We start from the raw sequence: 26054 nt of genomic DNA on the forward strand, positions 1-26054 counted from the left end.
CCCCTTCTTCTGTATATCGCGGCTACAAATCAAGTCGTCAGTACTGTTCTTACAGTCGAATGAGAAGAAGAAGGCAAAGCATACAAAGTTCAGCGGCCAGTATATTACGTCTCCAAAGTCCTGACTCCTTCCAAGCAGAGGTATCCCCACTATCAAAAACTTATCTACGGGATTTACATGACTGCGAAGAAGGTAGCCCATTATTTCCAAGACCACTCGGTGTCTGTTGTTTCTGATGCCCCATTGTCGGAAATCCTCCACAATCGGGACGCATCAGGCCGAGTGGCAAAGTGGGCAATGGAGATGTTGTACTGCGATATCAAGTTCGAGGCCAAGAAAGCTATAAAGTCTCAAGCCCTGGCTGACTTCATAGCAGAATGGGTAGAGCAACAGCAACCGACCCACATCTACTCGGCTCATTGGACAATGTTCTTTGATGGGTCCAAGATGTTGAATGGTTCCGGCGCTGGCGTTGTGATCGTATCGCCAAAGGGTGACAAACTCAAATATGTGTTGCAGATACACTTTGATTCCTCCAACAATGAGGCAGAGTATGAAGCTCTCCTTTATGGACTGCGTATGGCCATCGCACTCGGCGTCCGTCGCCTGATGGTCTATGGCGATTCGGATTTGGTCGTTAATCAAGTGATGAAAGAGTGGGACGTCAGGAACCCCACCATGACCACGTACTGCAATGCAGTGAGGAAGCTCGAGAAGAAGTTTGAAGGTCTAGAACTCCACCATGTTCCGCGACTGAAGAACCAAGCAGCTGATGAGTTGGCAAAACTCGGATCCACTCGGAGACCAGTCCCGAGTGACGTCTGCCTCGAGCACCTCCACCTTCCCTCAGTCAAAGAAGATCCTTTCACAGAGGAACTAGTACAACCAAAGAGTTCGACAGATCCGACTGATGTCAACGTACCTGCTGTGGTTGATTTGATCATGGAGATTCTTGCTGTCATCCCCGATTGGACTGTGCCGATCATTGCATATATCCTGAGGCAGGAATTACCAGAAGACGAAGTCCAGGCCAGGCAGATAGTCCGCAGGTCGAAGTCGTTCACTGTCATTGATGGACAATTGTACAAGAAAAGCGTTTCAGGCGTTCTTCAACGATGCATCTCCCCAGAGGAGGGACAATTAATCCTGGAAGAAATTCACTCGGGAACCTACGGTCATCACGCCTCTTCGAGAGCAATCGTCGCCAAAGCATTCAGAGCTGGTTTCTTCTGGCTACAGGCAAACGAAATGGCTAAAGATATGGTCGACCGATGTGAAGGCTGTCAGTTCTACTCCAACAAATCCCACAAGCCAACATTTGCGTTGAAAATAATCCCTCTTGTGTGGCCGTTTGCAGTATGGGGATTAGACACAGTCGGTCCATTCAGGACATGCCAAGGAGGATACACACATTTGTTGGTGGCAGTCGACAAGTTCACAAAATGGATTGAAGCCAAGCCCATCAAGAAGCTCGACGCCCTAACAGCCATCAAGTTTGTCAGGGACATCATCTCCAGATTCGGTGTACCTCGCAGCATAATCACGGACAACGGAACAAACTTTGACTCGGACAGATTCAAAGGTCTCTGTGCAAGCCAAGGTATCCGAGTGGATTTTGCTTCCGTGGCGCATCCTCAATCCAATGGACAAGCAGAGCGGGCGAATGGACTTATTCTGCAAGGTTTGAAGCCCCGACTCCTATGAGAGGTGGGACATGCCGCTGGCGCATGGGTCACCGAGCTGCCTTCAGTGCTTTGGGGTCTCCGCACAACCCCGAACAGATCTACATGACGATCACCGTTCTTCCTCGTTTACGGAGCAGAAGCAGTCCTTCCGAGTGATTTGCTTCACAATGCTCCACGAGTTGAACTCTTCTCCGAAGTTGAAGCAGAACAAGCAAGGCAAGACGGAGTGGACCTTCTAGAGGAGGAACGCGAGATGGCACTGACTCGCTCAACCATTTATCACAAGATCTACGACATTTTCATGCACGACACGTCAGGAGTCGCACGTTCCAAGCAGGCGACCTCGTGCTCCGAGTGGATCAGCAAAGACCTCACAAGTTGGCTCCTGCCTGGGAAGGACCCTTCATCATCTCCAAGGTGCTGAACAACGGAGCATACAGACTCTACAACATCAACAGGGAGACAGACGAGTCGTGAGCATGGAACGGAGATCTCCTGAAGCGCTTCTACACGTGACCGTCGACTGAAGCAATGTAAAGAACAAGTATTGATGAAATAATATAAAGCAGATTGAGCTTTTGCAGATTCAAAATTCTTCCGCGAACGCAGACTTCGGTCTCAAAAAAAAAAAACTTAGCTGCGATCCAGAATCGCCCAAGGTCTAACTTTCTCCGAGTGTGCACTAAACGTCGCACTCGGGGACTTAGCTGCGATCCAGAATCGCCTAAGTAATAACTTTCTCCGAGTGTGCACTAAACGTAGCACTCGAGGACTTAGCTGTGATCAAGAATCGCCTAAGTACTAATCTTCTTCGAGGGTGCACTTAACGTCACACTCGGGGACTTAGCTGCGATCAAGAATCGCCTAAGTACTAACTTCCTCCGAGTGTGCACTAAACGTCGCACTCGGGGACTTAGAAGCGATCCAGAATCGCCTAAGTAATAACTTTCTCCGAGTGTGCACTAAACGTAGCACTCGGGGACTTAGCTGCGATCCAAAATCACCTAAGTAATAACTTTCTCTGAGTGTGCACTAAACGTCGCACTCGGGGACTTAGCTGCGATCCAGAATCGCCTAAGTAATAACTTTCTCTGAGTGTGCACTAAACGTAGCACTCGGGGACTTAGCTGCGATCAAGAATCGCCTAAGTACTAATCTTCTTCGAGGGTGCACTTAACGTCACACTCAGGGACTTAGCTGCGATCAAGAATCGCCTAAGTACTAACTTCCTCCGAGTGTGCACTAAACGTCGCACTCGGGGACTTAGAAGCGATCCACAATCGCCTAAGTAATAACTTTCTCCGAGTGTGCACTAAATGTAGCACTCGGGGACTTAGCTGCGATCGAGAATCGCCTAAGTAATAACTTTCTCCGAGTGTGCACTAAACGTAGCACTCGGGGACTTAGCCGCAATCAAGAATCGCCTAAGTACTAATCTTCTTCGAGGGTGCACTTAACGTCACACTCGGGGACTTAGCTGCGATCAAGAATCGCCTAAGTACTAACTTCCTCCGAGTGTGCACTAAACGTCGCACTCGGGGACTTAGCAGCGATCCAGAATCGCCTAAGTAATAACTTTCTCCTAGTGTGCACTAAACGTAGCACTCGGGGACTTAGCTGCGATCCAGAATCGCCTAAGTAATAACTTTCTCCGAGTGTGCACTAAACGTAGCACTCAGGGACTTAGCTGCGATCAAGAACCACCTAAGTACTAATCTTCTTCGAGGGTGCACTTAACGTCACACTCGGGGCCTTAGCTGCGATCAAGAATCGCCTAAGTACTAACTTCCTCCGAGTGTGCACTAAACGTCGCACTCGGGGACTTAGAAGCGATCCAGAATCGCCTAAGTAATAACTTTCTCCGAGTGTGCACTAAACGTAGCACTCGGGGACTTAGTTGCGATCCAGAATCGCCTAAGCAATAACTTTATCCGAGTGTGCACTAAACGTCACACTCGGGGACTTAGCTGCGATCCAGAATCGCCTAAGTAATAACTTTCTCCGAGTGTGCACTAAACGTAGCACTCGGGGACTTAGCTGCGATCCAGAATCGCCTAAGTAATAACTTTCTCCGAGTGTGCACTAAACGTAGCACTCGGGGACTTAGCTGTGATCAAGAATCGCCTAAGTGTTGGAATTATGCCCTAGAGGCAATAATAAATATAGTTATTATTATAATTCCTGTATCAAGATAATAGTTTATTATCCATGCTATAATTGTATTGAATGAAGACTCATTTACATGTGTGGATACATAGACAAAACACCGTCCCTAGCATGCCTCTAGTTGGCTAGCCAGTTGATCGATGATAGCCAGTGTCTTCTGATTATGAACAAGGTGTTGTTGCTTGATAACTGGATCACGTCATTGGAAGAATCACGTGATGGACTAGATCCAAACTAATAGACGTAGCATGTTGATCGTGTCATTTTGTTGCTACTGTTTTCTGCGTGTCAAGTATTTATTCCTATGACCATGAGATCATATAACTCACTGACACCGGAGGAATGCTTTGTGTGTATCAAACGTCGCAACGTAACTAGGTGACTATAAAGATGCTCTACAGGTATCTCCGAAGGTGTTAGTTGAGTTAGTATGGATCAAGACTGGGATTTGTCACTCCGTGTGACGGAGAGGTATCTCGGGGCCCACTCGGTAATACAACATCACACACAAGCCTTGCAAGCAATGTAACTTAGTGTAAGTTGCGGGATCTTGTATTACGGAACGAGTAAAGAGACTTGCCGGTAAACGAGATTGAAATAGGTATGTGGATACTGACGATCGAATCTCGGGCAAGTAACATACCGAAGGACAAAGGGAATGACATACGGGATTATACGAATCCTTGGCACTGAGGTTCAAACGATAAGATCTTCGTAGAATATGTAGGATCCAATATGGGCATCCAGGTCCCGCTATTGGATATTGACCGAGGAGTCTCTCGGGTCATGTCTACATAGTTCTCGAACCCGCAGGGTCTGCACACTTAAGGTTCGACGTTGTTTTATGCGTATTTGAGTTATATGGTTGGTTACCGAATGTTGTTCGGAGTCCCGGATGAGATCACAGACGTCACGAGGGTTTCCGGAATGGTCCAGAAACGAAGATTGATATATAGGATGACCTCATTTGATTACCGGAAGGTTTTGGAGTTACCGGGAATGTACCGGGAATGACGAATGGGTTCCGGGAGTTCACCGGGGGGGGGGGGGGGGCAACCCACCCCGGGGAAGCCCATAGGCCTTGGGGGAGACACACCAGCCCTTAGTGGTCTGGTGGGACAGCCCACAAGTGCCCTATGCGCCAAGGAGAAGAAAATCAAGAGAGAAAGAAAAAAAAGGAGGAGGTGGGAAGGAAGGGGGACTCCCTCCCACCAAACCTAGTCCAACTCGGTTTGGGGGGGAGAGTCCTCCCCCTTGGACTCGGCCGACCCCCTTGGGGCTCCTTGAGCCCCAAGGCAAGGCCCCCTCCCTCCCACCTATATATACGGAGGTTTTAGGGCTGATTTGAGATGACTTTTCCACGGCAGCCCGACCACACACCTCCATGGTTTTTCCTCTAGATCGCGTTTCTGCGGAGCTCGGGCGGAGCCCTGCCGAGACAAGGTCATCACCAACGTCCGGAGCGCCGTCACGCTGCCGGAGAACTCTTCTACCTCTCCGCCTCTCTTGCTGGATCAAGAAGGCCGAGATCATCGTCAAGCTGTACGTGTGCTGAACGCGGAGGTGCCGTCGTTCGGTACTAGATCGTGGGACTGATCGCGGGATTGTTCGCGGGGCGGATCGAGGGACGTGAGGATGTTCCACTACATCAACCGCGTTCTCTAACGCTTCTGTTGTACGGCCTACAAGGGTACGTAGATCACTCATCCCCTCTCATAGATGGACATCACCATGATAGGTCTTCGTGCGCGTAGGAAATTTTTTGTTTCCCATGCGAAGTTACCCAACACTAAGTACTAATCTTCTTCGAGGGTGCACCCAAAACAGTTGCGCACGCGGAACACTCGGGTTAAGCTTGACGAGCCTAGCATGTGTAGACATGGCCTCGGAACACATGAGACCGAAAGGTCGATCATGAATCATATAGTTGATATGATTAGCATAGGGATGCTTACCACTGAAACTATACTCAACTCACGTGATGATCGGAGTTGGGATAGTGTAAGTGGATCATGAACCACTCAAATGACTAGAGAGATGTACTTTTTGAGTGGGAGTTTAGCATATAATTTGATTAAGTTGAACTCTAATTATCTTGAACATAGTCTAAGTCCACTTGAATATATTTGTGTTGTAGATCATGGCTCACGCGACAGTCATCCTGAATTTTAATACGTTCCTAGAGAAAGCTAAGTTGAAAGATGATGGAAGCAACTTTGTAGACTGGGCTCGTAATCTTAAGCTAATCTTACAAGCTGGGAAGAAGGATTATGTCCTTAATGCTGCGCTAGGAGATGAACCACCCGCTACGGCTGATCAGGATGTTAAGAACGCTTGGTTAGCACGTAAGGAGGACTACTCAATAGTTCAATGTGCAGTCTTGTATGGCTTAGAACCGGGACTTCAACGTCGCTTTGAGCGTCATGGAGCATTTGAGATGTTCCAGGAGTTGGAGTTTATCTTTCAGAAGAACGCCCGGATCGAGAGGTATGAGACCTCCGATAAATTCTATGCTTGCAAGATGGAGGAAAACTCATCTGTCAGTGAACATGTGCTCAAAATGTCTGGGTACTCAAACCGTCTAGCTGAGCTGGGGATTGAACTCCCGCAAGAAGCTATCACTCACAGAATCCTTCAATCACTGCCGCCAAGCTATAAAGGCTTTGTGTTGAACTACAACATGCAAGGGATGAACAAGTCTCCCGGCGAGTTGTTTGCGATGTTGAAAGTCGCAGAGTCTGAACTACGTAAAGAGCATCAAGTGTTGATGGTGAATAAGACCACTAGTTTCAAGAGAAACGACAAAGGCAAGAAGGGCAATTCGAAGAAGAGCGGCAAGCCTGTTGCCAATCCGCCGAAGAAACCCAAGGCTGGACCTAAGCCTGAAACGGAGTGCTACTATTGCAAGGGTATGGGTCACTGGAAGCGCAATTGCCCCACGTATCTGGCAGATAAGAAGGCGGGCAAAGAAAAATCAGGTATATTTGATATACATGTTATTGATGTGTACTTAACCGGCTCTCGTAGTAGTGCCTGGGTATTCGATACCGGTTCCGTTGCTCATATTTGCAACTCGAAACAGGAACTGCGGAATAGACGAAGGCTGGCGAAAGATGAAGTGACGATGCACGTAGGAAATGGTTCCAAGGCTGATGCAATCGCCGTCGGCACAGTGTCACTTCAGCTACCGTCGGGATTAGTGATGAACTTAAATCATTGTTATTTAGTGCCTGCGTTGAGCATGAACATTATATCTGGATCTTGTTTATTGCGAGACGGTTACTCTTTTAAGTCAGAGAATAATGGTTGTTCTATTTCTATGAGTAACATCTTTTATGGTCATGCACCGAATGTGAGAGGATTGTTCATATTGAATCTTGATAGTGATACACATATACATAACATTGAGACCAAAAGAGTTAGAGTAAACAATGATAGCGCCATATTTTTGTGGCACTGCCGCTTGGGTCATATTGGTGTAAAGCGCATGAAGAAACTCCATGCTGATGGACTTTTGGAGTCACTTGACTTTGATTCACTTGACACGTGCGAACCATGCCTCATGGGCAAGATGACTAAGACTCCGTTCTCCGGAACAATGGAGCGTGCAAGTGACTTATTGGAAATCATACATACCGATGTGTGTGGTCCAATGAGCATGGAGGCACGCGGCGGATATCGTTATTTTCTCACCTTCACTGACGATTTGAGTAGGTATGGTTATGTCTACTTGATGAAGCACAAGTCTGAAACATTTGAAAAGTTCAAGCAATTTCAGAGTGAAGTGGAAAATCATCGTAACAAGAAGATCAAGTTCCTACGGTCTGATCGTGGGGGTGAATATCTGAGTTCGAGTTTGGTGATCACTTAAGAAAATGTGGAATTGTTTCACAGTTGACACTGCCTGGAACACCACAGCGTAATGGTGTGTCCGAACGTCGTAATCGTACTTTGTTAGAGATGGTGCGATCTATGATGTCTCTTACTTATTTGCCGTTATCATTTTGGGGTTATGCATTAGAAACAGCTGCATTCACTTTAAATAGGGCACCATCAAAATCCGTTGAGACGACACCATACGAACTGTGGTATGGCAAAAGGCCAAAGTTGTCGTTTCTTAAAGTTTGGGGATGTGATGCTTATGTCAAAAAGCTTCAGCCTGAAAAGCTGGAACCCAAAGCGGAAAAATGCGTCTTCATAGGTTACCCAAAAGAGATAGTTGGGTACACCTTCTATCTCAAATCCGAGAGCAAAGTGTTTGTTGCTAAGAACGGAGCTTTTCTCGAGAAGGAGTTTCTCTCGAGAGAATTGAGTGGGAGGAAGATAGAACTTGACGAGGTTGTCGAACCTCTCATCCCTGTGGACGGTGGCGCAGGGCAAGGGGAAACCTATGTCGTTGCGACGCCGGTTGAGGAGGAAGTTAATGATAATGATCATGAAACTCCAGTTCAAGTTTCTGTTGAACCACGCAGGTCGACGAGATCACGCGCTGCTCCAGAGTGGTACGGTAATCTCGTCTTATCAATCATGTTGTTAGACAACGATGAACCTGCAAATTATGAAGAAGCAATGGTGGGCCCAGATTCCAACAAATGGCTAGAAGCCATGAAGTCCGAGATAGGATCCATGTATGAGAACAAAGTGTGGACTTTAGAGATACTACCTGAGGGCCGCAAGGCTATTCAGAACAAATGGATCTTTAAGAAGAAGACGGACGCTGACGGTAATGTGACCGTTTATAAAGCTCGACTTGTGGCAAAGGGTTTTTCACAAGTTCCAGGAGTTGACCACGGTGAGACTTTCTCACCCGTAGCGATGCTTAAGTCCGTCAGAATCATGTTAGCAATAGCTGCATTTTTCGATTATGAAATCTGGCAGATGGATGTCAAAACGGCGTTCCTTAACGGTTTCCTTAAGGAAGAGTTGTATATGATGCAACCCGAAGGTTTTGTCGATCCTAAGAATGCTAACAAGGTGTGCAAGCTCCAGCGATCCATTTATGGACTGGTGCAAGCATCTCGAAGTTGGAACAAACGCTTTGATGAGGTGATCAAAGCATTTGGGTTTATACAAGTGGTTGGAGAATCTTGTATTTACAAGAAAGTGAGTGAGAGCTCTCTGGCGTTTCTGATATTATATGTGGATGACATATTACTGATTGGAAACAACGTAGAGCTTTTGGAGAGCATAAAAGGTTACTTGAATAAAAGTTTCTCTATGAAGGACCTAGGAGAAGTTGCTTACATTCTAGGCATTAAGATCTATAGGGATAGATCAAAACGCCTGATAGGACTTTCACAAAGCACATACCTTGATAAAGTTTTGAAGAGGTTCAAAATGGAACAGTCCAAGAAAGGGTTCTTGCCAGTTTTACAAGGTACGAGATTGAGTAAGACTCAGTGCCCAGCAACTGATGAAGATAGAGAGCATATGCGCTCCGTCCCCTATGCTTCAGCCATAGGTTCTATCATGTATGCGATGCTGTGCACTAGACCGGATGTTAGCCTGGCCATAAGTATGGCAGGTAGGTTCCAGAGTAATCCAGGAGTGGATCACTGGACAGCGGTCAAGAATATCCTGAAGTACCTGAAAAGGACTAAGGAGATGTTTCTCGTATATGGAGGTGACGAAGAGCTCGCCGTAAAAGGTTACGTCGATGCAAGCTTTGACACAAATCCGGACGACTCTAAGTCGCAAACCGGATACGTATTTATTCTTAATGGGGGTGCAGTAAGCTGGTGCAGTTCCATGCAAAGCGTCGTAGCAGATTCTACATGTGAAGCGGAGTACATGGCTGCCTCGGAGGCGGCTAAGGAGGGTGTCTGGATGAAGCAGCTCATGACGGATCTTGGAGTGGTGCCAAGTGCACTGGATCCAATAACCTTATTCTGTGACAACACGGGTGCCATTGCCTTAGCAAAGGAACCACGGTTTCACAAGAAGACCAGACACATCAAACGACGCTTCAACCTCATCCGCGACTACGTCGAGGAAGAGGACGTAAATATATGCAAAGTGCACACAGATCTGAATGTAGCAGACCCGCTGACTAAGCCTCTTCCACGGCCAAAACATGATCGACACCAGAACTGTATGGGTGTTAGATTCATTGCAATGTAATTCACATGGTGATGTGAGGGCTAGATTATTGACTCTAGTGCAAGTGGGAGACTGTTGGAATTATGCCCTAGAGGCAATAATAAATATAGTTATTATTATAATTCCTGTATCAAGATAATAGTTTATTATCCATGCTATAATTGTATTGAATGAAGACTCATTTACATGTGTGGATACATAGACAAAACACCGTCCCTAGCATGCCTCTAGTTGGCTAGCCAGTTGATCGATGATAGTCAGTGTCTTGTGATTATGAACAAGGTGTTGTTGCTTGATAACTGGATCACGTCATTGGAAGAATCACGTGATGGACTAGACCCAAACTAATAGACGTAGCATGTTGATCGTGTCATTTTGTTGCTACTGTTTTCTGCATGTCAAGTATTTATTCCTATGACCATGAGATCATATAACTCGCTGACATCGGAGGAATGCTTTGTGTGTATCAAACGTCGCAACGTAACTGGGTGACTATAAAGATGCTCTACAGGTATCTCCGAAGGTGTTAGTTGAGTTAGTATGGATCAAGACTGGGATTTGTCACTCCGTGTGACGGAGAGGTATCTCGGGGCCCACTCGGTAATACAACATCACACACAAGCCTTGCAAGCAATGTAACTTAGTGTAAGTTGCGGGATCTTGTATTACGGAACGAGTAAAGAGACTTGCCGGTAAACGAGATTGAAATAGGTATGTGGATACTGACGATCGAATCTCGGGCAAGTAACATACCGAAGGACAAAGGGAATGACATACGGGATTATACGAATCCTTGGCACTGAGGTTCAAACGATAAGATCTTCGTAGAATATGTAGGATCCAATATGGGCATCCAGGTCCCGCTATTGGATATTGACCGAGGAGTCTCTCGGGTCATGTCTACATAGTTCTCGAACCCGCAGGGTCTGCACACTTAAGGTTCGACGTTGTTTTATGCGTATTTGAGTTATATGGTTGGTTACCGAATGTTGTTCGGAGTCCCGGATGAGATCACGGACGTCACGAGGGTTTCCGGAATGGTCCGGAAACGAAGATTGATATATAGGATGACCTCATTTGATTACCAGAAGGTTTTCGGAGTTACCGGGAATGACGAATGGGTTCCGGGAGTTCACCGGGGGGGGGGGGGGCAACCCACCCCGGGGAAGCCCATAGGCCTTGGGGGAGACACACCAGCCCTTAGTGGGCTGGTGGGACAGCCCACAAGTGCCCTATGCGCCAAGGAGAAGAAAATCAAGAGAGAAAGAAAAAAAAGGAGGAGGTGGGAAGGAAGGGGGACTCCCTCCCACCAAACCTAGTCCAACTCGGTTTCGGGGGGGGGGGGGGGGGAGAGTCCTCCCCCTTGGACTCGGCCGACCCCCTTGGGGCTCCTTGAGCCCCAAGGCAAGGCCCCCTCCCTCCCACCTATATATACGGAGGTTTTAGGGCTGATTTGAGACGACTTTTCCACGGCAGCCCGACCACACACCTCCACGGTTTTTCCTCTAGATCGCGTTTCTGCGGAGCTCGGGCGGAGCCCTGCCGAGACAAGGTCATCACCAACCTCCGGAGCGCCGTCACACTGCCGGAGAACTCTTCTACCTCTCCGTCTCTCTTGCTGGATCAAGAAGGCCGAGATCATCTCAAGCTGTACGTGTGCTGAATGTGGAGGTGCCGTCCGTTCGGTACTAGATCGTGGGACTGATCGCGGGATTGTTCGCGGGGTGGATCGAGGGACGTGAGGACGTTCCACTACATCAACCGCGTTCTCTGACGCTTCTGCTGTACGGCCTACAAGGGTACGTAGATCACTCATCCCCTCTCGTAGATGGACATCACCATGATAGGTCTTCGTGCGCGTAGGAAATTTTTTGTTTCCCATGCGAAGTTACCCAACACTAAGTACTAATCTTCTTCGAGGGTGCACTTAACGTCACACTCGGGGACTTAGCTGCGATCAAGAATCGCCTAAGTACTAACTTCCTCCGAGTGTGCACTAAACATCGCACTCGGGGACTTAGCAGCGATCCAGAATCGCCTAAGTAATAACTTTCTCCGAGTGTGCACTAAACGTAGCACTCGAGGACTTAGCTGCGATCCAGAATCGCCTTAGTAATAACTTTCTCCGAGTGTGCACTAAACGTAGCACTCGGGGACTTAGCTGCGATCAAGAATCGCTTAAGTACTAATCTGCTTCGAGTGTGCACTTAACGTCACACTCGAGGACTTAGCTGCGATCAAGAATCGCCTAAGTACTAATCTTCTTCGAGTGTGCACTTAACGTCACAATCGGGGACTTAGCTGCGATCCAGAATCGCCTAAGTATTAACTTTCTTCGAGTGTGCACTTAGCGTCACACTCGGGGACTTAGCTGCGATCCAGAATCGCCTAAGTACATGAGTAGCAGACCCTCATTGAGGCTCATGTGGATGTCAAAACAACTGACAACTACATGAGTAGCAGACCCTCTTTGAGGTTCATGTGGATGTCAAAACAACGGACAACTACATGACTAACAAATCGCCCCGAGCGCGACCTGATAGCCGCACTCGACAACCTAGCTGCGATCCCGTATCGCCCAAGTAATCTTTGACCTTCGAGTGTGCCCTACAGATCCACTCGGAGACTCAGCAGACCCTCATTGAGGCTCATGTGGATGTCAAGACCACTGACAATTACATGAGTACCAAGACAACTGACACTTACATGCTCCGCATGTTTGCCATTGGCTTCACCAAGAAACGCCAAACAAAAACTCGAGCCAAAATTGCAATAGAAGAGCAAACGATTTGATTCAAATTCGAAGTTCACCTAAAGATAGTTCACTCGGCGCGGATCAAGCTTACCCGCACCGAACCAAGAATGTGACGGCCAACAGCAGTGGCCAAAGTTCCTTACAAATCAACACTCGGAATACCGAGGATAAAGTTTTCTTAAGCGTCGTCCGGATTAGCACCAGGACTGGAGGGCTCCACGAATGTGTCCAGATCGATCCCGTCGGCGATGCGGGTGGCACTCTCAAGGAAGGTTTCCATGAAGTCTTCGAATCGAAGTTTCTTCGTGTTGGCGACCTTCAACGCTTTCACCTTCTCTTCACGCACCTCCTTGCAATGCACTCGGACCAGGGACAGAGCGGCGTCTGCACCACAGCGAGCCGCGGATTTCTTCCATGACTGCACCCGATTTGGGACCTCCTCCAGTCGAGTCATCAAGTTTTCCGTCTCATGCCACGACTCATCTTCAGGCCAAAGCTCCTTGTCGATCCGGCCGACGACTTCTCTCAGTCGACCGATGAAAGGACCAACTTTGCCCACGCGAATGTGCGCTCCGAGCAGATCTCGATTGGCGTCCTCGCCAAGTGGAATGTTCTCGCGAATCGACCGCTCCACGTCAGCTGCTTCAGCTTCAGCGTCCATGCAAAAATCTGCAAACACAGGACAAGCAAACAATAAGCGCCGAGTGAATTGCTCATACCAACTGCACTCGGAAAAGCAAGACTTACCACCCAGACGCGTCATCATCTGCCGAGCCCAGTCACTCACGTATTTCTCCTGCGCTATACACCGTTTGTTCAGCACATCCATTTGTCCCATCAGCGCGGACCTTTGTTTCCCCATCTTCTCAACTTCAGCAGTCAGTGCCTTGTTCGCTTCACGAGCCTGCTCCAACGACTTCTCTCGTTCCGCCAGAACCTCCTTCATACCAGCCATTGCAATTAGTGCCGCATCCAAATCACTGGCAAACTGGACCTTTTCCGCCCTAAGAGTCTCGTATGCTGTCCCCATCTCACAAGTTTTCTGCCAGCCAACACCAAGAGACGATCAGACAAATCCAACACTAAAAAGTCTAAGTTTTTCAGACCCGTGCCGACGCAAGCAGTCGACAGCGGTCTCGGGGACTACACCCAGTGGGTTCACTAAGAGTGACCCCACTGGCATGAAACTCAAACAGGTCCGCCATATTGAGATACATGACAACACCTACGCCTACAAGGCTAATACTACCCGACCTGAGTAAAATTACTCTCGGGGACAACAGTCGACCATATTATTTATGGATCTGACCAAGTCAAAGACAATATGCATAAAGACAACTGCCGGTGCAAGCACTCGACAGAAGTCTCGGGGACTACACCCACTGGTTTCACTCAGAGTGAACCCATTCCAAACATCATACGGTATCCGAGCACACCCAGTGGGTTACAAGAGAAAACTAAATACTTACTAGCCCACTTACTCGGATATCGTCCCGCAGCTCCAAGCTTCGTTGGTACAGGGATGCGATGGAGTCGTATGCTTTCTTGGCTTCTCCCGCCATTAGCTCCGCCTGCACCATGGCCCCCTTGGTCGCTCCCACCTGATCCTCCGGGAGGCGCTGGACGTTGAACTCAACATTTGACGGGCCCGACATCGTTGGAAGCTCCTTGGGCATCCCAAGACCCGCTCCAGTCGGTTCAGCAGCCACCAGCGCTGTGTCAGTCGGCGGCCTCGCCTCAGTCGGCGGCACGTCCACGGCGAGAGCAGTAACTGGCGGAACAACCTCAAGAACAGGCTCTGCAGCTTGCTCAGGTCTCCCCTGGTCACCCTCATCCACATAAATCACCCCTGCCAGACCGAACAGCGCGAGATCTCAGAAAAAGAAAGGGGCAAGACCGAAGACAGAATTCACGATGCCATAATATAAAACTCTCGGAATCGCTACAACACACCTGGCTGGGACGAGACGACATTGTCCGCGTCCATGGGATCATCCTCCTGGCGCGCTAGAGAGGTGGCAGAGGTGGCAACCCTGTCGAGTGAAATTCATTCGACCATCAAACAGGAGTCCAATCGAATATCAGAAGAAGAACAATGCACTTACGTTGAGGTGACGGGGACCGTCACCCTCATCCGCGGCAAAGCCTTTCGAGGTTTAGACCCGCTCGGTTTGGCCACCTTGGAAGGCTGACCCGCAGGCTCAGCAGCAACGTCCCTGGTCCTCTGGGTGCTCCGAGCACTCGGGACCACGGGAGCAGTGGGCGGAGCACTCGAGGATGCTGGAGGGGCCGAGGGAACTGCAGGTTCGTGTCGGCGCTTGGTTCGGTGCTCTGGCAGCGGGGACGGCGAGTCCTACTCTTCGTCTTCTTCCTCTTCCTCACTAGACTCTTCCTCCGTCTCCCCACTGTCGGAGACATACTCGGCGCTCTCCACGCTGCCCTCCTGGCTGCCCTCCTCCTCCTCGGCCGGGTTCCCGTTCGAGACAGGAGAAAACCAGTTGGTCCACTTCTGCATAGAATACAATCGACGACATCAGATGCCAAGCAGAGATTCAAGAGAGCGATAAAACTAAGACATATACGTGCACTCGACAAATGGTACTCACCTGGTTCGGAGGAGGATGTTGGAATTATGCCCTAGAGGCAATAATAAATGTATAGTTATTATTATAATTCCTGTATCAAGATAATAGTTTATTATCCATGCTATAATTGTATTGAATGAAGACTCATTTACATGTGTGGATACATAGACAAAACACCGTCCCTAGCATGCCTCTAGTTGGCTAGCCAGTTGATCAATGATAGTCAGTGTCTTCTGATTATGAACAAGGTGTTGTTGCTTGATAACTGGATCACGTCATTGGGAGAATCACGTGATGGACTAGACCCAAACTAATAGACGTAGCATGTTGATCGTGTCATTTTGTTGCTACTGTTTTCTGCGTGTCAAGTATTTATTCCTATGACCATGAGATCATATAACTTACTGACACCGGAGGAATGCTTTGTGTGTATCAAACGTCGCAACGTAACTGGGTGACTATAAAGATACTCTATAGGTATCTCCGAAGGTGTTAGTTGAGTTAGTATGGATCAAGACTGGGATTTGTCACTCCGTGTGACGGAGAGGTATCTCGGGGCCCACTCGGTAATGCAACATCACACACAAGCCTTGCAAGCAATGTAACTTAGTGTAAGTTGCGGGATCTTGTATTACGGAACGAGTAAAGAGACTTGCCGGTAAACGAGATTGAAATAGGTATGCGGATACTGACGATCGAATCTCGGGCAAGTAACATACCGAAGGACAAAGGGACTGACATACGGGATTATACGAATCCTTGGCACTGAGGTTCAAACGATAAGATCTTCGTAGAATATGTAGGATCCAATATGGGCATCCAGGTCCCGCTATTGGATATTGACCGAGGAGTCTCTCGGGTCATGTCTACATAGTTCTCGAACCCGCAGGGTCTGCACACTTAAGGTTCGACGTTGTTTTATGCGTATTTGAGTTATATGGTTGGTTACCGAATGTTGTTCGGAGTCCCGAATGAGATCACGGACGTCATGAGGGTTTCCGGAATGGTCCGGAAATGAAGATTGATATATAGGATGACCTCATTTGATTACCGGAAGGTTTTCGGAGTTACCGGGAATGTACCGGGAATGACGAATGGGTTGTGGGAGTACACCGGGGGGGGGGGGCAACCCACCCCGGGGAAGCCCATAGGCATTGGGGGAGCCACACCAGCCCTTAGTGGGCTGGTGGGACAACCCACAAGTGCCCAATGCGCCAAGAGTAGAAAAATCAAGAGGAAAGAAAAAAAAAAGGGAAGGAGGTGGGAAGGAAGGGGGACTCCTCCCACCAAACCAAGTCCAACTCGGTTTGGGGGGGGAGTCCTCCCCCCTTTGGCTCGGCCGACTCCTTGGGGGTCCTTGGACCCCAAGGCAAGGCCCCCTCCCTCCTCCTATATATATGGAGCAATTAGGGCTGATTTGAGACGACTTTCTCACGGCTGCCCGACCACATACCTCCACGGTTTTTCCTCTAGATCGCGTTTCTGCGGAGCTCGGGCGGAGCCCTGCTGAGACAAGGTCATCACCAACCTCCGGAGCGCTGTCACGCTGCCGGAGAACTCTTCTACCTCTCCGTCTCTCTTGCTGGATCAAGAAGGCCGAGATCATCATCGAGCTGCACGTGTGCTGAACGCGGAGGTGTCGTCCGTTCGGTACTAGATCGTGGGATTGATCGCGGGATTGTTCGCGGGGTGGATCGAGGGACGTGAGGACGTTCCACTACATCAACCGCGTTCTCTAACGCTTCTGGTGTACGGTCTACAAGGGTACTTAGATCACTCATCCCATCTCGTAGATGGACATCACCATGATAGGTCTTCGTGCGCGTAGGAAATTTTTTGTTTCCCATGCGACGTTCCCCAACAGTGGCATCATGAGCTAGGTTCATGCGTAGATGTCTTCTCGAGTAGAACACAAAAGGTTTTGTGGGCGGTGATGTGCGCTTTGCTACCCTCCTTAGTCTTTTCTTGATTCCGCGGTATTGTTGGATTGAAGCGGCTTGGACCGACATTACTCGTACGCTTACGAGAGACTGGTTTCATCGTTACGAGTAACCCCCTTTGCTCAAAGATGACTGGCAAGTGACGGTTTCTCCAACTTTAGTTGAATCGGATTTGACCGAGGAGGTCCTTGGATGAGGTTAAATAGCAACTCATATATCTCCGTTGTGGTGTTTGCGTAAGTAAGATGCAATCCTACTAGATACCCTTGGTCACCACGTAAAACATGCAACAACAAAATTAGAGGACGCCTAACTTGTTTTTGCAGGGTATGATTGTGATGTGATATGGCCAATTATGTGATGTGATATATTGGATGTATGAGATGATCATGTTGTAATAGAAATATCGACTTGCACGTCGATGGTACGGCAACCGGCAGGAGCCATGGGGTTGTCTTTATACTAACGTTTGTGCTTGCAGATGCGTTTACTATTTTGCTAGGATGTAGCTTTAGTAGTAATAGCATAAGTAGCACGACAACCCCGATGGCAACACGTTGATGGATGATCATGGTGTGGCGCCGGTGACAAGAAGATCGTGCCGGTGCTTTGGTGATGGAGATCAAGAAGCACGTGATGATGGCCATATCATGTCACTTATGAATTGCATGTGATGTTAATCCTTTTATGCACCTTATTTTGCTTAGAACGACGGTAGCATTATGAGGTGATCTCTCACTAAAATTTCAAGACGAAATTGTGTTGTCCCCGACTGTGCACCGTTGCTACAGTTCGTCGTTTCGAGACACCACGTGATGATCGGGTGTGATAGACTCAACGTTCACATACAACGGGTCCAAAACAGTTGCGCACGCAGAACACTCGGGTTAAGCTTGACGAGCCTAGCATGTGCAGACATGGCCTCGAAACACATGAGACCGAAAGGTCGATCATGAATCATATAGTTGATATGATTAGCATAGGGATGCTTACCACTGAAACTATACTCAACTCACGTGATGATCGGACTTGGGATAGTGTAAGTGGATCATGAACCACTCAAATGACTAGAGAGATGTACTTTTTGAGTGGGAGTTTAGCATATAATTTGATTAAGTTGAACTCTAATTATCTTGAACATAGTCTAAGTCCACTTTGAATATATTTGTTTTGTAGATCATGGCTCACGCGAGTGTCATCCTGAATTTTAATACGTTCCTAGAGAAAGCTAAGTTGAAAGATGATGGAAGCAACTTTGTAGACTGGGCTCGTAGTCTTAAGCTAATCTTACAAGCTGGGAAGAAGGATTATGTCCTTAATGCTGCGCTAGGAGATGAACCACCCGCTACGGCTGATCAGGATGTTAAGAACGCTTGGTTAGCGCGTAAGGAGGACTACTCAATAGTTCAATGTGCAGTCTTGTATGGCTTAGAACCGGGACTTCAACGTCGCTTTGAGCGTCATGTTGCATTTGAGATGTTCCAGGAGTTGAAGTTTATCTTTCAGAAGAACGCCCGGATCGATAGGTATGAGACCTCCGATAAATTCTATGCTTGCAAGATGGAGGAAAACTCGTCTGTCAGTGAACATGTGCTCAAAATGTCTGGGTACTCAAACCGTCTAGCTGAGCTGGGGATTGAACTCCCGCAAGAGGCTATCACTGACAGAATCCTTCAATCACTGCCGCCAAGCTATAAAGGCTTTGTGTTGAACTACAACATGCAAGGGATGAACAAGTCTCCCGGCGAGTTGTTTGCGATGCTGAAAGTCGCAGAGTCTGAACTCCGTAAAGAGCATCAAGTGTTGATGGTGAGCAAGACCACTAGTTTCAAGAGAAACGGCAAAGGCAAAAAGGGCAATTTGAAGAAGAGCGGCAAGCCTGTTGCCAATCCGCCGAAGAAACCCAAGGCTGGACCTATGCCTGAAACAGAGTGCTTCTATTGCAAGGGTATGGGTCACTGGAAGCGCAATTGCCCCAAGTATCTCGCAGATAAGAAGGCGGGCAAAGAAAAATCAGGTATATTTGATATACATGTTATTGATGTGTACTTAACCGGTTCTCGTAGTAGTGCCTGGGTATTCGATACCGGTTCTGTTGCTCACATTTGCAACTCGAAACAGGAACTGCGGAATAGACGAAGGCTGGCGAAAGACGAAGTGACGATGCGCGTAGGAAATGGTTCCAAAGTTGATGCAATCGCCGTCGGCACAGTGTCACTTCAGCTACCATCGGGATTAGTGATGAACTTAAATCATTGTTATTTAGTGCCTGCGTTGAGCATGAACATTATATCTGGATCTTGTTTATTGCGAGACGGTTACTCTTTTAAGTCTGAGAATAATGGTTGTTCTATTTCTATGAGTAACATCTTTTATGGTCATGCACCGAATGTGAGAGGATTGTTCATATTGAATCTTGATAGCGATACGCATATACATAACATTGAGACCAAAAGAGTTAGAGTAAACAATGATAGCGCCATATTTTTGTGGCACTGCCGCTTGGGTCATATTGGTGTAAAGCGCATGAAGAAACTCCATGCTGGTGGACTTTTGGAGTCACTTGACTTTGATTCACTTGACACGTGCGAACCATGCCTCATGGGCAAGATGACTAAAACTCCGTTCTCCGGAACAATGGAGCGTGCAAGTGACTTGTTGGAAATCATACATACCGATGTGTGTGGTCCAATGAGCGTAGAGGCACGCGGCGGATATCGTTATTTTCTCACCTTCACTGAAGATTTGAGTAGATATGGTTATGTCTACTTGATGAAGCACAAGTCTGAAACATCTGAAAAGTTCAAGCAATTTCAGAGTGAAGTGGAAAATCATCGTAACAAGAAGATCAAGTTCCTGCGGTCTGATCGTGGGGGTGAATATCTGAGTTTCGAGTTTGGTGCTCACTTAAGACAATGTGGAATTGTTTCGCAGTTAACACCGCCTGGAACACCACAGCGTAATGGTGTGTCCGAACGTCGTAATCGTACTTTGTTAGAGATGGTGCGATCTATGATGTCTCTTACTCATTTGCCGTTATCATTTTGGGGTTATGCATTAGAAACAACTGCATTCACTTTAAATAGGGCACCATCAAAATCCGTTGAGATGACACCATACGAACTGTGGTATGGCAAGAGGCCAAAGTTGTCGTTTCTTAAAGTTTGGGGATGTGATGCTTATGTCAAAAAGCTTCAGCCTGAAAAGCTGGAACCCAAAGCGGAAAAATGCGTCTTCATAGGTTACCCAAAAGAGACAGTTGGGTACACCTTCTATCTCAAATCCGAGGGCAAAGTGTTTGTTGCTAAGAACGGAACTTTTCTCGAGAGGGAGTTTCTCTCGAGAGAATTGAGTGGGAGGAAGATAGAACTTGACGAGGTTGACGAACCTCTCATCCCTCTGGATGGTGGCGCAGGGCAAGGGGAAACCTCTGTCATTGCGACGCCGGTTGAGGAGGAAGTTAATGATGATGATCATGAAACTCCAGTTCAAGTTTCTGTTGAACCACGCAGGTCGACGAGATCACGCGCTGCTCCAGAGTGGTACGGTAATCCCGTCTTATTAATCATGTTGTTAGACAACAATGAACCTGCAAATTATGAAGAAGCAATGGTGGGCCCAGATTCCAACAAATGGCTAGAAGCCATGAAATCCGAGATAGGATCCATGTATGAGAACAAAGTGTGGACTTTGGAGATACTACCTGAGGGCCGCAAGGCTATTCAGAACAAATGGATCTTTAAGAAGAAGACGGACGCTGACGGTAATGTGACCGTTTATAAAGCTCGACTTGTGGCAAAGGGTTTTTCACAAGTTCCAGGAATTGACTACGATGAGACTTTCTCTCCCGTGGCAATGCTTAAGTCCGTCAGAATCATGTTAGCAATAGCTGCATTTTTCGATTATGAAATCTGGCAGATGGATGTCAAAACGGCGTTCCTTAACGGTTTCCTTAAGGAAGAGTTGTATATGATGCAACCCGAAGGTTTTGTCGATCCTAAAAGTGCTAACAAGGTGTGCAAGCTCCAGCGATCCATTTATGGACTGGTGCAAGCATCTTGGAGTTGGAACAAACGCTTTGATGAGGTGATCAAAGCATTTGGGTTTATACAAGTGGTTGGAGAATCTTGTATTTACAAGAAAGTGAGTGGGAGCTCTGTGGCGTTTCTAATATTATATGTAGATGACATATTACTGATTGGAAACAACCTAGAGCTTTTGGAGAGCATAAAAGGTTACTTGAATAAAAGTTTCTCTATGAAGGACCTAGGAGAAGTTGCTTACATTCTAGGCATTAAGATCTATAGGGATAGATCAAAACGCCTGATAGGACTTTCACAAAGCATATACCTTGATAAAGTTTTGAAGAGGTTCAAAATGGAACAGTCCAAGAAAGGGTTCTTGCCAGTGTTACAAGGTACGAGATTGAGTAAGACTCAGTGCCCAGCAACTGATGAAGATAGAGAGCATATGCGCTCCGTCCCCTATGCTTCAGCCATAGGTTCTATCATGTATGCAATGCTGTGCACTAGACCGGATGTTAGCCTGGCCATAAGTATGGCAGGTAGGTTCCAGAGTAATCCAGGAGTGGATCACTGGACAGCGGTCAAAAAATATCCTGAAGTACCTGAAAAGGACTAAGGAGATGTTTCTCGTGTATGGAGGTGACGAAGAGCTCGCCGTAAAAGGTTACGTTGATGCAAGCTTTGACACAGATCCGGACGACTCTAAGTCGCAAACCGGATACGTATTTATTCTTAATGGGGGTGCAGTAAGCTGGTGCAGTTCCAAGCAAAGCGTCGTAGCAGATTCTACATGTGAAGCGGAGTACATGGCTGCCTCGGAGGCGGCTAAGGAGGGTGTCTGGATGAAGCAGCTCATGACGGATCTTGGAGTGGTGCCAAGTGCACTGGATCCAATAACCTTATTTTGTGACAACACGGGTGCCATTGCCTTAGCAAAGGAACCACGGTTTCACAAGAAGACCAGACACATCAAACGACGCTTCAACCTCATCCGCGACTACGTCGAGGAAGAGGACGTAAATATATGCAAAGTGCACACAGATCTGAATGTAGCAGACCCGCTGACTCAGCCTCTTCCACGGCCAAAACATGATCGACACCAGAACTGTATGGGTGTTAGATTTATTACAATGTAATTCACATGGTGATGTGAGAGCTAGATTATTGACTCTAGTGCAAGTGGGAGACTGTTGGAATTATGCCCTAGAGGCAATAATAAATGTATAGTTATTATTATAATTCATGTATCAAGATAATAGTTTATTATCCATGCTATAATTGTATTGAATGAAGACTCATTTACATGTGTGGATACATAGACAAAACACCGTCCCTAGCATGCCTCTAATTGGCTAGCCAGTTGATCAATGATAGTCAGTGTCTTCTGATTATGAACAAGGTGTTGTTGCTTGATAACTGGATCACGTCATTGGGAGAATCACGTGATGGACTAGACCCAAACTAATAGACGTAGCATGTTGATCGTGTCATTTTGTTGCTACTGTTTTCTGCGTGTCAAGTATTTATTCCTATGACCATGAGATCATATAACTTACTGACACCGGAGGAATGCTTTATGTGTATCAAACGTCGCAACGTAACTGGGTGACTATAAAGATACTCTACAGGTATCTCCGAAGGTGTTAGTTGAGTTAGTATGGATCAAGACTGGGATTTGTCACTCCGTGTGACGGAGAGGTATCTCGGGGCCCACTCGGTAATGCAACATCACACACAAGCCTTGCAAGCAATGTAACTTAGTGTAAGTTGCGGGATCTTGTATTACGGAACGAGTAAAGAGACTTGCCGGTAAACGAGATTGAAATAGGTATGCGGATAGTGACGATCGAATCTCGGGCAAGTAACATACCGAAGGACAAAGGGAATGACATACGGGATTATACGAATCGTTGGCACTGAGGTTCAAATGATAAGATCTTCGTAGAATATGTAGGATCCAATATGGGCATCCAGGTCCCGCTATTGGATATTGACCGAGGAGTCTCTCAGGTCATGTCTACATAGTTCTCGAACCCGCAGGGTCTGCACACTTAAGGTTCGACGTTGTTTTATGCGTATTTGAGTTATATGTTTGGTTACCGAATGTTGTTTGGAGTCCCGGATGAGATCACGGACGTCACGAGGGTTTCCGGAATGGTCCGGAAACGAAGATTGATATATAGGATGACCTCATTTGATTACCGGAAGGTTTTCGGAGTTACCGGGAATGTACCGGGAATGACGAATGGGTTCCGGGAGTTCACCGGGGGGGGGGGGGGGGCAACCCACCCCGGGGAAGCCCATAGGCATTGGGGGAGCCACACCAGCCCTTAGTGGGCTGGTGGGACAGCCCACAAGTGCCCAATGCGCCAAGAGAAGAAAAATCAAGAGGAAAGAAAAAAAAAAGGGAAGGAGGTGGGAAGGAAGGGGGACTCCTCCCACCAAACCAAGTCCAACTCGGTTTGGGGGGGGAGTCCTCCCCCCTTTGGCTCGGCCGACTCCTTGGGGGTCCTTGGACCCCAAGGCAAGGCCCCCCTCCCTCCTCCTATATATATGGAGCAATTAGGGCTGATTTGAGACGACTTTCTCACGGCTGCCCGACCACATACCTCCACGGTTTTTCCTCTAGATCGCGTTTCTGCGGAGCTCGGGCGGAGCCCTGCTGAGACAAGGTCATCACCAACCTCCGGAGCACTGTCACGCTGCCGGAGAACTCTTCTACCTCTCCGTCTCTCTTGCTGGATCAAGAAGGCCGAGATCATCATCGAGCTGCACGTGTGCTGAACGTGGAGGTGCCGTCCGTTCGGTACTAGATCGTGGGATTGATCGCGGGATTGTTCGCGGGGCGGATCGAGGGACGTGAGGACGTTCCACTACATCAACCGCATTCTCTAACGCTTCTGCTGTACGGTCTACAAGGGTACGTAGATCACTCATCCCCTCTCGTAGATGGACATCACCATGATAGGTCTTCGTGCGCGTAGGAAATTTTTTGTTTCCCATGCGACGTTCCCCAACAGAGGATTGTCTGCGCAGAAAGCCCTCACTCGCCGAGACCCTCTGGGGTTCTCACAGGCGCCTGTGATCTGGAGCACCACGACGCCACCTTCTCCTCGGTCACGCCGAAGACGTTGGTCCGAGTGGAGTCTTCGGGCCCCGTGTAATGCCACATGGCGTGGTCGCGAGCCTGCAGTGGTTGTATGCGCCGACCGAGTAAAATCTCCAGCAAATCTATGCCGGTGACTCCCCTTTTGACGACATCTACGAGTGCGTCGACCATAGGCTGGATGTCGATCTTCTCCGCCTTCGTGAGCGCAAGCTGCTTAGGCGGAGCAGGACGATCTAAGCTGAAGGGAGGCAACCCTGTCGTGGCATTCGGGCAGGCAACGTCCTGGCAGTAGAATCGACTGCCAGTTCCTAACCGACTCACTCAGCTGAAGGGCAGGATAACTACTCCTACTCTTCTTCTGGAAACCTAAGCCTCCGCAGAGCTGGAGAAGGTGTGTTTTATCATCCGACTGGTGAAGTCGTTTGACAGTTTGGGATCTAGTAGAGAAAATGTGTTTGAACAGCCCCCAATGGGGGGGACAGCCGATGAAGCACTCGCATAGGACTATGAAAGCAGAGAGATGGGCTATAGCATTCGGGGGAAAGTGGTGAAGCTGCGCCCCAAAGTGGTTCATAATGCCTTTGAAGAAAGGATGCGGGGGCAGAGAGAAACCTCGATATACGTGGCTGAGCAGCAGGACCCGCTCCCCCTCCCGGGGCGCCGACTCGATCTTGTTCTCCGCCGGCAGCCTCCACGACTTGTGCACGATCATCCCGTGCTCCACCAGCTGCAGTAGATCCCCCTCCGTCACCGTGGAGGGGAGGAAGTCCCCCTGGATCCACCCCGCCGGCAACGCTCGCTGCCACCGCTGAGCAGGAGCCGCCGCCTTCCCCTTCTTCTTCTTCGCCTCCAGCTTGCTAGTCTGTCCCTTGGTCATGGCGAAAGTTGCGGGTCTGCGAAGGAGAGGGAAAGGGAGGAAGCTTGGGTGCGCAGGGGAAGGCGAGAGGAGCGGAGCAAGCAAAGGCAAGAGATCCGGCGAGCGTAACGAGAAAACCCTCGCCGCTGAGGTTTAAGTAAGGTTCCGACTGCGTCACTGTCAGGTGGCCCCGAAACCTTATCCCCCGACCAACCGCGGCGATATCAGTGGAGAAGATGAAGGCGCGAGAATCGAGGCGTCAGGCGCTACTCGAGCGCGATGGCGTCATCCCCGCTGAGCGCGCGGTAACCGAAATTTGAGGATCCCGGAAAATCCGCCGCTGTCAGTTGACTGGTCACGTCAAGAGATACCCTGGAAGCACTCGGTTCCCGACAGTTTGTTCCACAAATACTTCCACTCGGATCGTTGGTCAGAAAAGATAAAATGGATCGAGGCAAGCAACGCCAATGTCACATCCGTTCCAGTCGGATCCAAACTTCAAGCATCGCTTCGTCGTTCCAACCCCAATCCATTCAGGGACTAATGTTGGGGTCATAGTCCTAGGGTAGTGTCATAGGCCTTCCTTGTAGGTCCAACCCAAGGACTACCCCCCATAAGGGACAAGGCCCTTAGTCAGTTCCGACTGAACTAAGGAGTTCCCTCCATCCAGTCGGTAACAGATCCTTGACCATCCAGTCGGAGATTAGCATTCAGAGTTTATCAAACTAACCGACTGGATTCCACTCTGTGCATCGTAACCCCCCTGGAGGGAAACGGTCATACGTTTCCATGTGCCTTTATTAGCATTTAAGACGTACGTTACCTGTAACATAG

The sequence above is a fragment of the Hordeum vulgare genome, chromosome 2H (genome assembly GCF_904849725.1).
Source record: "Hordeum vulgare subsp. vulgare chromosome 2H, MorexV3_pseudomolecules_assembly, whole genome shotgun sequence".
Classification (NCBI taxonomy): Eukaryota; Viridiplantae; Streptophyta; class Magnoliopsida; order Poales; family Poaceae; genus Hordeum; species Hordeum vulgare.